Here is a 14,514-nt window from a genome sequence, read left to right on the forward strand (position 1 = left end):
TGCAAACGAGGGACTGAGGGGAGTGTCCGTGGTGGCGCTGGCTCCCGGCGGCGACCTTGTCCCCGGGGAACGTCCCGGCTGCTCGGGAGAAGGCGGGGGAACGCGGGCTGGGGCAGGAGCGAGACCCTGGAGCCCGGGGGTCCGCGCTCCGCCCGGGCCCGGCGGTTGCCATGGTGACGCAGGGTCGGCGGCGCAGTGGAGACAAAGCCGCCCGCCCGCCCGCCAGCCCGCGCCCGGCTCCTCCTCCGCGGGCGCCTCCTACCCCTCCCTCCGCCTCTCCCTCCCCTGCCAGGCGTCGCCGCCACCCAGCGACTCCCGGCCGTCTCCTCCTTCTCATCCTCCTCCTCCCGCTCCTCCTGCTCCACCGCGCCGCCGACCAGGTGAGGCGCGCGCCCGCGGCCGGGGAGGGGTCGGCGGGCGCGGCGGGCGTGGGGTCCGAGGGGTGCCCGCTTCGCCTGAATGCGAACCCCGAGGGGCCGGTTCCCGCCTTCCAGCCCGCGCCGTCCGCGCCCGCGGCCTCCCGGCGCCCCGCAGTCCCGGCCGGCACCGAGCTCCGCGCTGCAAACTTCGTGCGCGGGCAGCTGCGTCCCGGGCAAGTTGCGGGGGCGCGTGGTGGGACCCCCTTGGCCGCGCCTCCGGGTGTCTCCCCAGCGAGAGGGAGAATCTGGAAATGTTTACCTTTGCACGTTCAGGTTTCCTGTCTTACTCTGTGAGGATGGAATGGGAACGTAGTGAGGGGTAAACCAAACCAGAGGCTTTTGCAAATCTCCAAAAAGTCAGCCTGCTCGAGCCCGGAGACTGAGCGTTTGGAGGAGGCTTCTGAAGTTCGCTTGGCTTTTGACTCTAAACCGCCTTTCTTGTTGGAAGGTGCCTTGCACCTGTAACTGGATGATAGGAAGGGTAGCCCCGTTCCCCAGCCAACAACTCCAGAATTCACAGCTGAACAAGGACTTGGTTGGTGAGGGTACTTGGGCGCCCAGGCCACTGTTATTGTTTCTGGAAGGTATTGTGTGCATGCTTTAAAGGACCGGGAAAAGCCTCAGTGTTCCTACTAGTGAGGAAGCCAGCAGCCAGAGCGCCTGGGGAGGCATGGAGCCGGGCGGTGTTTGCATCAGTGCTTATGAGTGTGATGGAAGTCTTGGGTGCAGTTGCCAAGGGCATTCAGATACTGGATGGGGAATTGCCCAAGTGATGGGTCTCTCCCGCTCCTGCTTTCTCTGTGGCCCCAAGCCTGGCGGCGATCAGTTCGTAATACTTAGTTTGTTGGGCATGCTAAGAATAAATTAAAAATATGAATGTGAAGACTTGTTTTGCGATAGTCAGAAATGATCTTACCTGTGGTAATATGGACGGAGAACAAGTTCGTTTTCAGAAATACAGCTGATCACTTCAGAAAGAATTTGTATATCTGTTAACATGATTTAATTGGGAGAACTGTCATTGATAACGATAATGAGCCAACCCGTTCAGTTATATACTCAGTTTAGAAAAATAATGTGGAAGTTGGAATAGGTCAACTATAGAACATTATAGGGACTGCAAGGAGTTATATTTTTGTTAGAAGGTAGGTAATCAGATGGTGACCTTGATTGCTTTGAATTACAGTTAAGTTGATTAGAATTCTGGATATTACAGCTACAAGAGGTGTCTGTGCAGAGTGATTATCTAATATTCCTCTTTTCTCTTTGGGAATTTCAACACCTGTTAGCTTGCTGATTACTAGATTTTTAAGTGTGTTCAGATTTGCTAGCAATTTTGAATAATGCCACTTCATTAGGAGACTGTATTGGAAACTAAAGGATTTAAGTCACAATCTGCAGATTATTTCACAATTGGGTTTGTGTTTCCAATTGAATTTTACCTGTAGAGTGATTCATCAATGCTCTGCTAATTACCTTTTGATAATGGTAATGAAGTGGTCCATGGATTAAAATGAAGTAGATTTGTTTTGAGAAGATAACCAGGAGACAAAATAGTATTTTCTCACTTAAGCATGAAAGGCAATCAAAATACCAAAGCCTAAACATATTAGATAGACTCAAAATGTAGCTACATGTTTTTATACTAAAAATAAATTATTTTTGTGTTCTTTCTAAGGTATCAAGAGTACAGCTGCAGTCAGATCTTTGTTAGATAACCTAACATTAACCTAACATTAGCAGGGGTGCTAAATGTGCCTCCAGCCAGATGAAACCGCGTTATCAGTTTTAGCCTAAGCATTTATGTAGAGGCCCTTGGAATAAATGCTGAAGAAGGGAAATAGCCAGTGTTGTTAATTTAGCACAATAAGGACTCATGTTTTTTGCCTTTGCTGCCAGCTCACACAGCCACAAGATTCATTATAGTTCAGCATCTTCAAAGCTGTATCGTTTTCTGCCAAAAAAATAAAGTCATTGAACAGAAATGAACAGTTATGTATTGTATGCATCACAATACAATTGTGGTAGTGGTTTAATTATAAAAGCTCTGAAGCATGAAATGAAGCTAGTGGCAGTGCAGTGAAAGACAGTCATCTGGCATGTTTATATGTGTTACTGGCATTCAGAGGTATGTGCATAACCAGATAATACAAGGAAAAAACACCGTAGTATCCACAGTATCACCTCCAGAAATGCAAATGGAAATGTGCTTTATTTTCAATGGCTTAAATTAGCCACCTAGTGGAAGCAAGAAAAGGTCCTGCACATTTTCAGTTATAGAGTAGTAGATGATACTTTCGCGGACACATGGGACTATTTGTCTTTTCCTTCATTCCTGGGCTTAAGTCTTAATTTTATGGAGGGACACTGGTCCTGATTTTTGGTATTAGCAGTTAAATATGGTCCAGTAGTAGCACCGTAGTCTTTGTTCTACCTGCAGAATTCAGTTGATCAAGCACATCCAAAGACAGAAAACAAGCCAAGTCCTTTCAGATTTTGGATTAACATTATATTTGCGCCATTGAGAGTTTTTAAATTTTGTTGCTGTATAAGACTACATAGGCAGCCTACAGCTACTGAAGCTTCTGTTTGCTGTTTTTGGGTCAACATTCTCTTGCAATTTCTAGTTGCACTGTGATAACATGATTACTGGTTGATAATTTAGCATCTAGTGCAATGTGTTGTAGCATTTATATGAGTGCCTTTGTGAAAGATGATTTTTTAAAAGAAAGATTTCTTCGTTATTTGAATACTTAGGTTTAGATTTGTGGCTCTGGAGAAGAATGAGACCCTGAGACCACGAGGAAAAAATGCTATAAATATTAGGTATTGTTAACTGACCTGCTATGCACTGTGGGTATTGATCATAACCGCTGTGCTGAGAAAGGCACGGAGACACATGGCCGTGGTGACAGGAAGTGGTACTTATTGGCAAGGATTGTTAATAATGATTGATGGAGGTTGAGAAAATACTGTGGGCATGTCCCATTTTTCCGTGCTCTCAATTAAAGTGAAGGGAAGATATCTTAAGCCCTTTCGTAAACCACAAGTGCTTGGAGGAATTGTATACATTTATACTTGAGTGATATAAACATAGTTCAAAGTAAATGATCTGTTCTGTTGTCTGCGAGTTATTTATAGAGTTTTGGACATTACTCAGTAAATGTTTGCCAGTTGTTTTGTTCTGCATATCCCATGTTATGTGATGAAAGTCATCCCGAACTCTTGTGGTTGAGGAAATGCTTGTTTTGTAACTGCTAAGGTTGTTTTATTTGTAGCTCATTATGTACAACATCCAAAATTCTCATGTGGTTTAGTGTGCAACCTTCCTTTTTACGGGAACAACTTACTTATTTAATTCTGTAATGCTTTAAAAGAAGTTTATATCCCCAGAGCTTATTAAAATGAGTGATTTGGTTAATTTACAATTCACCCAGAAAAAGTTAGAAACTTACTTTATAATGACATGGGTTTAAAAAAAAATTATAATTTTTTAATACTATTTCACAGTTTGGACTTTAACAATGGTGGCACGGTAGATAGAAAAATTTGGGATCCCATTAGGTGACTGATTGTTTATTGCCTTAAGTGCCTTGAACTAGATCCCTTCTTACCTTCTAATCAGTTGAAAGTGGAAAATTAAGTTGAAGGGTTTTAGGAGGGGACATGAGTGCTCATGGAGAGTCTGAGGGCTGCAGTGGTCAAGAGAAAGGAGGACAGAAGGCTCTGGTGGCCCTCTTCATCTCTCACACCTTCTGAGACTCCCAGGTCATTGACCTGTACCTCGAAATGACCTGTACCTGTACCTGACCTGGCCACTCCCACAGTGGGGATGCTGGTCCATACTGAGTTTTCTTCCCAACTAAAGTGTGACTCCTTGGAACTGTAGTTTACATGCACTTTCAATGTCATTGTAAACCAAAAATTAAGGACCAAGAACAAAGATTTTCCATGTGGGTAATGTTGACCAAATATGCAATTAACATAATCAAGGCTGTACTACAACTATAAAATAAAGCTGTGTTTGTCTTAGACAAGCCATGTTTGTCTAAACTGTGTTGGGTATATTTGGGTGAGGAGTTGTGTTTCTGAGTGTCAGTTGATTGGGAACCATCTTCCCTCTCTATAGTCATTCAGGGCAGACACAGCATCGTACACAATTTGAGCACTCTGTGATGGGTTGGGCACAGTTATATTGAGAAATAAGTGTTTACTCAAATGCTTGAATGATAAATCTACCATAAAAGGTTCTGTATGGTCTTATCTGGCATGTTCTCTTGTTATATATTGGCTTCCTGAGACCATGTTTAGTGTGATTGTAGTCATTTTGATTTCCATCTGTTTTCAATCATGAGATCAATCAGTCCCTTATTAATTCTTCCAGTGGGCCAGGCACTGTTCTAAGAACTTTAAATTTATTTCTCACAAGAACCTTGTGAGGGAGAGGGCTGTCATTATCCTTGTTTTCTGAATAAGGAAACTGATGTAATTGCTTTCTGTAATGTTAACCCAGAGGTACATAAAATATACTACCAGAATCCTGGCTTATATCTAGCAATTCAACCAGCTCTATTTTCCATTCACTGATAGGTCCTAAGTATAGAGGTCATGGCACTGATGATGGTGCTTGGACTTTAAAAAAAATCTTATTGTCTGTATTTTTTTTTTAATACAAGCAAACAAACTCTAAACTCATACATAGAACAAGACACATAGAGTGTACTAGGTCATGTATCATGATTTTTCTCTCTACATAGAAAAGATACTTCCTTCTGAAGGCAGTCGATCTTTTATTTATTATATGTATTCATATATTGAAAGAATATTCATTTTTTACAGCATATATATGCTATATACCTGTAAATAGATCTTGGAAATGTTTGTCCATTTTCATTTCCTTTGGGGCTTCTGAGGCTGGGCTTACCTATCCTTCCCTTGGTGACTTCTAACCTGTTGTGAGGCATAAGCAATACATTTTCTTCACTTTTTCTTCCTGTACAAAAGAACATCCTTTAAAAAAATTTTTTTAAAAGAACGTGTCAGGTTGTGTTTAAACATCAACACATATAGTTTTTGTGCTTAGAATAAAAACTGAGTTCTGTCTATTTCCAGTACCAAAGATAAGGTGGGTGCAAGTATACACTTCTTAATTATAGAATGAAAAGTGTTTTCTTTTTCAAAGGATCAAACCCAGGAGTTTGCACATGGCAGGTTTGCACTCGATGGTTAAACTACATCCCCAGACCTGAAGATCATATTTTATGTCATGCAAAACTGTTATGTTTTAATCTAGTTCCAAAGTCAATATCTGAGGAAACTGGCCCAAGTTTCCTGTAGCATTACTTTAGATACCAGAGTTTCCACATGTATCATGAGGGTGCTATAAAATTATTTTAAGATTTAGTTATTTGAAGTATATCATCCGAAATCAACTAGCACAATTTCATTTTCAATTTATTTGGATTCTAGTGCTCGTGTCTGGAAAGGTTATAAATAAACATTAAAAAAAACACTAGCTAGCTTAATTTTATACTGGCAGTTATGATTAAGCTTTTGATGATTCTAGTCAGAGGGAGCAGAAAATGGATCTTCCAAAATAATTTCCACTGTCTTTTTAACGTTCATAGTGTTTTAGCTGCTAACTTTTATCCCCCGCCACCCCCACTACACGTTTTCATGGTCTTCACAGCGCAATGATTAAGCATTTTAATCTCAGGGATCTTTCTTATTTAAAAAATGTAGGATTAACTATGATACAGATGTCCCTAAAAACAAGTAATTAAGTAGTTCTTTTAATAATATTATAATAGCTTCCATTTATTGAACTTTTACATGGTTCCACATCCCCTATTAAATATGCTGTACAAGCTGTTTTGATCTTCACAATAACTCTTGTTTCCTCATCAGTAAAATGCTAATTAATAGCTTAAGCAAGACTGCCCAGAACAGGTGAATATAACAGCGTGATTTGTGTGAATAACCTGCAATCTGAGGTTGACTCTGATTGCTTTGTTGATTTCCAGCGAAGAATGCCTTCATGGTAGGGAAGATGATTTTGAGACTGGATTGTAAAGAGCCCAGTTCAGGGCTGCCTGGGAGGCAGACTGAGAATGGCAGGTGTGGTCACCTTAGAGTAAACAAGCGGCTTGCAGGAGGCCACCAAGAAAAGGATATCCTTGTCCATACCTACTGCCGCAGAGGCCAGGTAAGGTTTGGGAGGGCGAGAGGGAGAGAACCCTTCTCCTCAGATGTGTTTTTAGAATTGAAAACAAAATTTGGTAGAGTTACGTTTTAGTCCCTGAATTGATTTTATTTTTTACTGTGTCCTCGATTGGAGAAAGGCTACATGAGGTAGCATAGGATGAAAGGAAATGAAAAGTAGCTCAGTAAATGTCACATACCCCCGGCTGGACTTCGTGGGGAGGGTCAGAACAACTTGCTTTTTGTTCTTGAGAGAGTTCCGTGTTTCAGAATGCTAGAGGTCTGGGGTTGGGGTCAGGGATGAATTTAGAAGTCTTAAAATAAGCTATTTTCATGTGGGTCATTCCTGCACAACGTGGGGTTTTCCTGGAATTCCTGGTACAAGACCTTCTGGATCACAACTCAAAAGGAAAAAAAAAAAGGAAAGAAAACAAGCAACTTTCAGTTAAAAATCTTAACAGCAGGCAAAACTCTCTTTTATGAGCACCTAATTATTTCTGTCACCAGGAGTCTTTTTCATGTTCAAGGACAATATGAGAAGCCAGGCTGCCTGGATTTGAATCCTGCTACTTTTTAGTTTGTGACTTTGGTGCAGGTGCTCCATCTGTCTGTGCCTTTGTTATTGCAATGGACTTAATACTTAGGCCCTCCTCACCCCTGTTAGCCATACACTGAAACTTTGTCCCCCCAAGGCATTAGGGGTGGGGTCTTTGGCAGCGACTAGGCCAGGAAGGCAGAACCCCTATGAATTAATTTACAGCCCTCATTAGAGACCAAAGTCTCACACCTTCCTCCATGAGGACCTAGGGGAAGGTGTCCTCTAGAGCCATGCACTGGGCACTCCCTAGGCACTGAATCTGTCAGCATCATGGTCTTAGACTTACAGCTTCCAAAACTGGAGACAAAGCTTGTCTGTAAGTTTATGATGCATTGTTATAGCCATTTGAACAGACTAAGTCAATTTTAAAAAAGGGGACAATGGTACCACTTACTTCACTCAGTGGTGAGAATTAAATGGGTTAATATTTGTAAAATATATTGGTTATTAAGGTAAGTTTTGTATACAGAAAGGAAAATTAATATTTAACTTATACTGGCAAAAATGAAAATCTGATTTTAAGTCTTTAAAAGTCTGCAGGTATCTTATTATACTGTTTAAATAGCTGGTAAATATGAATGATCACCTTCATTTTTTCTTTGATTAATCTTTGACTCAAATTGAACAGATTGAAGTTTTCAAATTATTGGTTTCATTTATAAATTTAATTAAATTTAAACCCTTAAATATTTTAAATTGCATGTATAAATTTGATGTATTTGATTTTTTATTTCAAAAAAATCATGTACTGGTTTGGGCAAATTTATGACTCAGATAAGTAAAATCTTCCCAAATATTAGCTCAGGTTCCTTTGAATATTCCATCACTTGCAAAATTAATGTTGTCTAGACACAATCAAACTCTTAAGCATTTCAATCTAAGTAAATCACATGTCTAAAATCATTCACACGTTTCAGACTAGAATTACCAGACGAATCTGTCAGTTTAATGTTAAGTTCTTTTAAACATTAAAAACATGACAATCATTTATAGACTGTACCAATTAATATAAAATACATTTCTCAACTTTTCTAAGAAGTGTTAGCATGAGTCTAATTTTTTTTATCATCTCTATATTTAACTTTAAACATTCTCTAGACTGAAAAGATACTAGAAGAAACTTCATCATCTCAACTAAACTGAAGGTGCCATTGCAGGTGACCCTTAACTGTCATACTATTCCACACTGATTGAAGTTGTTGCATGACCATTTTTATTAAACTGTATCTGTTTGCTGGTCACAGATTTAAGACTTCAATGCAGCCCGTGAGCCAGATGTATTATGGGTAACTTTCTATGACACAGGTGTCTTTTATAGTCACCATAACAATGGCTGAGCCCACGCCATCCTGTTGGATAGTATTGGTTTTTTAAATCCTTAGGCCAGTGTTGTCTTATGTGTAATCTTAAGTTTTGGGCAGCCATATTCAAAAAGTAAAAAACTGATTTTAAGAATAGATTTCATTTAACCCAATATGTACAAAATATCAGAATTTTAACTTGTAATCAATGCAAACATGATTAGTGAGGAGTCAGCATGTCTTTTTTCTTTTTCTTTATAGTCTTCAAAGTCTGGCGTGTTTCTATATATAGCCAAATGCCTCAATTTTGATATTAAGTCTTCCTCAATTAAAGTGAAATGCAGAACCTCCCAAAACAGTAAAGTTGTGTTTGACGGAAAAATATTTTGCATTTTTCAGTTTTTAAATTTAATTTAAATTGAGATTAAAATTGTAGTTCGTTAGTTGTGTGCCGCATATCAAGAGCTCATTAGCTCCGTGTGGTTCTCAGTGGTGCAGCTCCAGACACGAGATTCACACTTAGGCCAGTTTTTCCATCAGCTCGAGTTTGGACCCCACCCCTGTGTCAGGCTCTTCATTTCTCTCAGTCGGATTTTGCATTCCCCTAGCTTGTTCTTCTGTAGCGGTTTTAAGATACCTAATTGGTTTTAAAGTCATTTTAATGTTATTTCATTAGATGCAATATCGCGTGCTTATTTTTCTAAGCAGCTCTGCCAACAGCCCATTTTTTGTTTGGTTCTAACCCTTGCAGGTACACTGGGGCGAGCTTCTGCTGCCTCTGACTCACCATGAGTAGTTTGCCATTTAGACAGGATTGTGAAGACTTAAATGGAATCCCTGCCTGAGCTCAGATGCCGATGGCCAGTCGTGCCCTATCTTCCTACCTCTTCATTAGCCTGATGTCCCAGCCTCCTCTTTATGTCTTTGCTGTCCTCAGGTCTCTACCGTCCTCCTTCCCAGCCCTCTGCAGATGACCTTGCTCCTAGACAGCTTCACAGGCCCCCACTACTGCAGCTGCCACCCCACCTGCTCCTGAGTCTGCACACATCGCCATGGCTCACGGGACCTGACATGGCAGAGCCCCTCTCTGATGCCACCTCCTCCCCTTGCTGGCACTTTGTGTTTCTCCTTCTCTTGTCCATTCATAAATAATGATCATTCTGTTTCATCAGGTTTTCTCAGCAATTGGATCATTTCCGTCAGTTCCCAAACCTCAACCCTATAAGCTATAACACTGCCTATCTTAAATACACAAACTGAAAAAACTTTCATCAACTGGTAGTTTTTGCACCATTTCTCAGTGCTCCTTAATGCAAAATTTCCTGAAGGCATTTTCTGTTTCCCTTTTCTTTTTCTGTACGCCTAGGTAGGCATTCACTCTCCCTACTCTGTTGAAAGTGCTTGAGAGTGACCTCTTCCTTGACATATCTAGAATCAGTTCCATGTCACCCAATCTGTCAAAGACATTTGATAGTTGGTCTGTCCCTTCTTGGAGCATTTTCTCCTCTTGGCGCATATATTAGTTGTTGCCCTAGTAATGCTGTATTACAAGTCACCGGTTGAGTCAGTAGCTCATGTTGAATCTTCTGCTCATGTAGCCCAAGCCCACTGCCTTTTTATCTGACTCAGGTGAACTTGGCTGGGTGATGCTGCTCCAGGCTAGGGTTTATTTGGCGTTGCTCCAGGTTGTGGATTGGGTTCAGATCTGCTCCATGTGTATCTGTTCTGGAGCTCAGGCTGAAGGGACCACAGCAGACCTACAGAAATGCTCTTGTGGCAGGTTATTAAAGAGTGAAGTCAAACCACATAAGCACATTGGAGACTTCTCTCATCCTACCCACTGCATTCCCATTGGCCCAGGAAATCCCTAGCCCTCCTTCCTACATTACCTATCTTCTCATGACTTTAATAGGGTGACAGATTTCAAATTTACATCTCCAACGAATGCTCATCCCTTAATTCCACAATTATATGTCCGCCCAATGACTACATAGGCACCCCTACTCAACACACATGCAGTGACGTGTGCATCCAGCCTATTCCTACTAGTTTTTTCCAGGTCAGGAAGTAGCAACTTCATTGTTTTAGTTGTTTAGACTGTAACTTTGGAGTCATCCCCGACCTTCTTATTTCCTCCTCATACTTCAGCTCAAATATAAATTTGTTGACTTTGTCTTTAAACTTGATAATGGCTTACTCCTCCACCTCTGCCACCCTAGTTCTGTCTACTCCCTTCCCCCTCTTTCGTTGTAGGTACCTTCTGTCTAACTGGGCTTCTCAGTCTACCCTTGCCACCTACAGTCTGTGTGCTAGAACCATCTTTTTGAACTTTAAATAAGATCCTACCACTTTTTTGCTCCAAAGACTCCCAAGGCTAAATGAAAACAGTGGAAGAGGTGGGGGATGCAAAAATAATTTGGTTTACATTTTAGAAATATTCTTCCACATAGAGAATGATGGATAAGGGGTAAGAGTGGCAGCAGGGAGACCTGTTAGGAGCAGTTACAGGGGTCCAGGTGAGGGATGCTGTACTCACTGTCATGGCAGCTTTACATTTATTTGTATGATTTTTGGCTTGATATATCTTCATTTGACTCTAAGTCCCATGAGAGCAGAGATTATATCTGTTTTTGCTTAAATTGTATTCCCTTTGTTTAGTCCTGAGCCTGACACCAGCGTCGCTCAGATATCTGGTACTTGAATGACTACGTAATATCATAAGAAGAGCATTTAGGATGTAATGGTCCTTGTATGTGGATTTTTCTGTCCATTTTTTGTTTTTCTTATACTACATATAGAAGATATATGTGTTCTGGCTGAAAAAATTATTATAGCTAGCAGGAAAATTTTCCTAAAGTCAAGGTATGAAGTCCTTTATTCATATATTTACATTAGAGTTTTCCAACTCTTTGTACTCTGTTACATCATAAGCCACATGTTAAAAAGGGGAAGATATTTTCAGAGGGAATCTATCAGAGCATGTTAATTATAACCATGTGATGTCACTGAAACTGTTGAGATTGTTAGAATTTCTTAAGCATGATAATATATAGGTAGAAAATGTGTGGGCTACTCAGCATATCTGACCTTGAATATGTATAAAATGTTTTTAAATGTTTAATTTAAAAAAGACCTTTTCCTGTGATTCATTTGAGATAGATCTTGTTTGCTGTATTGGAGCATTAGAAAGGGTCCATGTTGTTGAGTGAGACAGTTTTGGTAGGGAGCTAGCAACATGACAGATATAATATTTTTTCCTTCTCTGTCTTTATATAAACAATGATAGATTTTTGAAACTTTCGAAGAATTTTTGTTTCAACAGTGGGACACAATTCAAAGAAGCTTATAGCATTTTAGAGCAGAGGATTATGCCTGGAGTTAGATTCAATTATTCTTTGGTCTGCAATAGATTTAAATGGTTTGATTATTAACCTCTGTGTCATTGTCAGTTTTACTGCCTGATAAAGTCATTTTAAAAAGGAGACTATTTAGACAGCTCATGTAAAAAATCTCACTATAGAGAGGGAGGTTTCTTAAGTAAATGTGTTTAGATATTCTTTTGACTGTATTACCTTATTTATCTTGTTCAGTACTTTCTTAGAATTCATTGCATGCCAGGGACTGTGCTAGCTCTCAGTGGTGGCCCGAATCAGATATAACCACATTCTCTTGGAGCTCACAGAGGTACTGGAGGTCACGATAAATGCCAGAATGTGATGTGAGTGGCAGATGATGCCCGTAGAAGCCCATAGGAGAAGCATCAGAGAAGACCTGGGAATATTGTGTACCTGTGCTGAACCAAGGCCAAGCAGGGCAGGCAGACCGGTATGGGGTCAGATGGGGTGAGCCGGTCGGCAGGCACAAGAGGTAGGGACAGGGAGCCGTGGGTCCTACCTTAAGCCTACGGTCTGGTCTGCTCGAGGGAAGTAGGGGTGGACCATGGGGAGAAGGGAATAGTTAGACATGTGGCTGGTAGAGCCAGGCAAAGGCCAGAAAGGAAGTTGTTAAAATATTTTAAACAGGAGAATAAATGATCAGGTTTGAGTTAGAAAATCTCTTTGGATGCTGCATGTAAACTTAAAAGATTCTTTGCCTGTTTTTCTATTGTACATGTTAGACATAAAGAAAGCATTCTTTGTAAGTCGACTTTGTTATTGAAGGCAGACATATAGACAGAAAAGTTTGGGGGTCATAAAGGTATAGCTTTCCCGCATTTTCACAAAGTAAGCCCTCTTGGTAACCACTGTGCATATCAACAAATAAAAATTATCACTCCTCCAATCCTTCCTTTGTTTTTTTTTTTTTTTTAATTACACTTCCCTGTAAAACCTTGCAGAATAGTTTGAGCTCTGGCCCTCCACTGTTTGACAGCTAGTTGTCTTTTGGTTAATGTTTGCACGGTGCAGCCCCTGACTCACTTGCATCTCTTGTAAGTGGCACATGGTTGGTTTCTATCTCCTCTGCCAGTCCTTGGAGCACGCAGTAGTCCGTTTAATGTAACTAATAATACATTTGAGTTTTAGTTGCCGTCATACCATTTGCTATCTAATGGCCCATCTGTTTCTTGTTTCTCTTGTCCTCTTTGCTGCCTTTTTTTGGATTAATTCACTGTTTGTCCTTCAGTTTTCTTCACTCCTGGCGTGTTCGTCTTGTGATTGTTTTGGCCGCTGTTCACTCTCCATTGGTTCTTTAATACATTCTCTGATGATGCAGTGTCCTTAAAATGCATAGAATCCTGTACTTACTTTTGCATTTTTGTCATTTATTTTAATTTCACAAATGACTAAAACCATTGGATACATTAGTGTTGCTATATTGTAGTTATCCTTTGCTTATATTAACCAATTCTCCTCATTTGTTATGTAAATCTGTGCTTCTCTCTGGGATTATTTCTCCTTTTAATGGAAGAATCCCTATAGTAGATATTTTTATTTTTTGAAACTTTCATTTTGTCATTTGAATGTTTGAAGTATGTTTTTGCTGCATGTGGAAATCCAGCCTGCCAGTTTCTTCCGATGCTTATAGAATTCTTTGCCCTCTGTGCGCCATTATTTTTATTGAGAAATCATCTGTCAGTCTCATCGTTGGTCCCTTTGCCTTTTTCTTCTGTCTTTAAAAGCTTTTCTTTGTTTTTGGTATGAAGATCTCTATTATAATGTGCCCAGGTCAATTTTCCTTTCTAGTTGTCTTGCTTGGAGGTCACAGAGCTTCTGGATTCAGTTTTAGAATATTCTGGGAAGTTATCTCACAGATAGTAGTCTTCTAGTCCAGTCTCTCTCCTCTCTATCTGGAAGTATAATTTTACACACTTTGTACCCTTTTAACCTATCTTATTTGACTCTTAAACTCTTCTTGCTTTGGAAATTTTCCCAATATCTCATTTTGCTCTCATCGTCTATTCAGTCCTTATTTTTATTTTATTATAGCTTTGTGGAGGTCTAATTTATATACTGTAAAATGTACTCACTATACAGGCATAATTCAATGATTTTTAAAAATAATTTAAAAACCATGATACAAAATTTTAAAACAGGATATTAGGAGAGTAACAATGGTTAATACATTGCATATTGTTATCTTCAAATTAGTTGCTCAAGTTATAAGACAGAAGTACGAAAAATTGATCAAACAATATAAGCACAAATCTTTCTTTTCAATGAACCAATAGGAATTAGTAGTATAATCATCTTAACTGTCGGATGTGCATGTGTGTGTCTTTATTTTTCTTTTTCCCTTTCCTTTTCTCCTTTCCCCCATCCAAGTTTCTCTTTCCTTTTAAACAGTTTCTTCTCATTTTCCAGTATCTGTTGTATATTTTGGATCTTATTTACTCTTTCAGTTTCTTACCCTCAGGAGACAATACAATGTTTACAGATGCAAGTCTGAGTTTTTCACTCACGAGTATGGTCTCAAGTTGCATCTATTTACTCATAAAAGTCTCAAATTTATCCTCCTTTATGGCTGCGTTGTACTCCATTGTATAAAGAGACCACAT

The 14,514-nt window shown here is 40.0% G+C and overlaps 1 protein-coding gene across 1 annotated transcript in view; it reads left to right on the plus strand.

The window, feature by feature from the left end:
- The first annotated feature begins 239 nt into the window (after positions 1–239).
- Positions 240–14,514, plus strand: part of Rnf182 (ring finger protein 182) — a 53,437-nt gene continuing 39,162 nt past the window's right edge. Inside the window, exon 1 of the mRNA XM_063259901.1 lies at positions 240–380. The gene's annotated coding sequence lies outside the window, so the exon portion shown is untranslated. The remainder of the gene's footprint in view (positions 381–14,514) is intronic.

The sequence above is a fragment of the Cavia porcellus genome, unplaced genomic scaffold (genome assembly GCF_034190915.1).
Source record: "Cavia porcellus strain 051 isolate PalLab524CR breed Dunkin Hartley unplaced genomic scaffold, mCavPor4.1 scaffold_13, whole genome shotgun sequence".
In the NCBI taxonomy this organism is placed as follows: domain Eukaryota; kingdom Metazoa; phylum Chordata; class Mammalia; order Rodentia; family Caviidae; genus Cavia; species Cavia porcellus.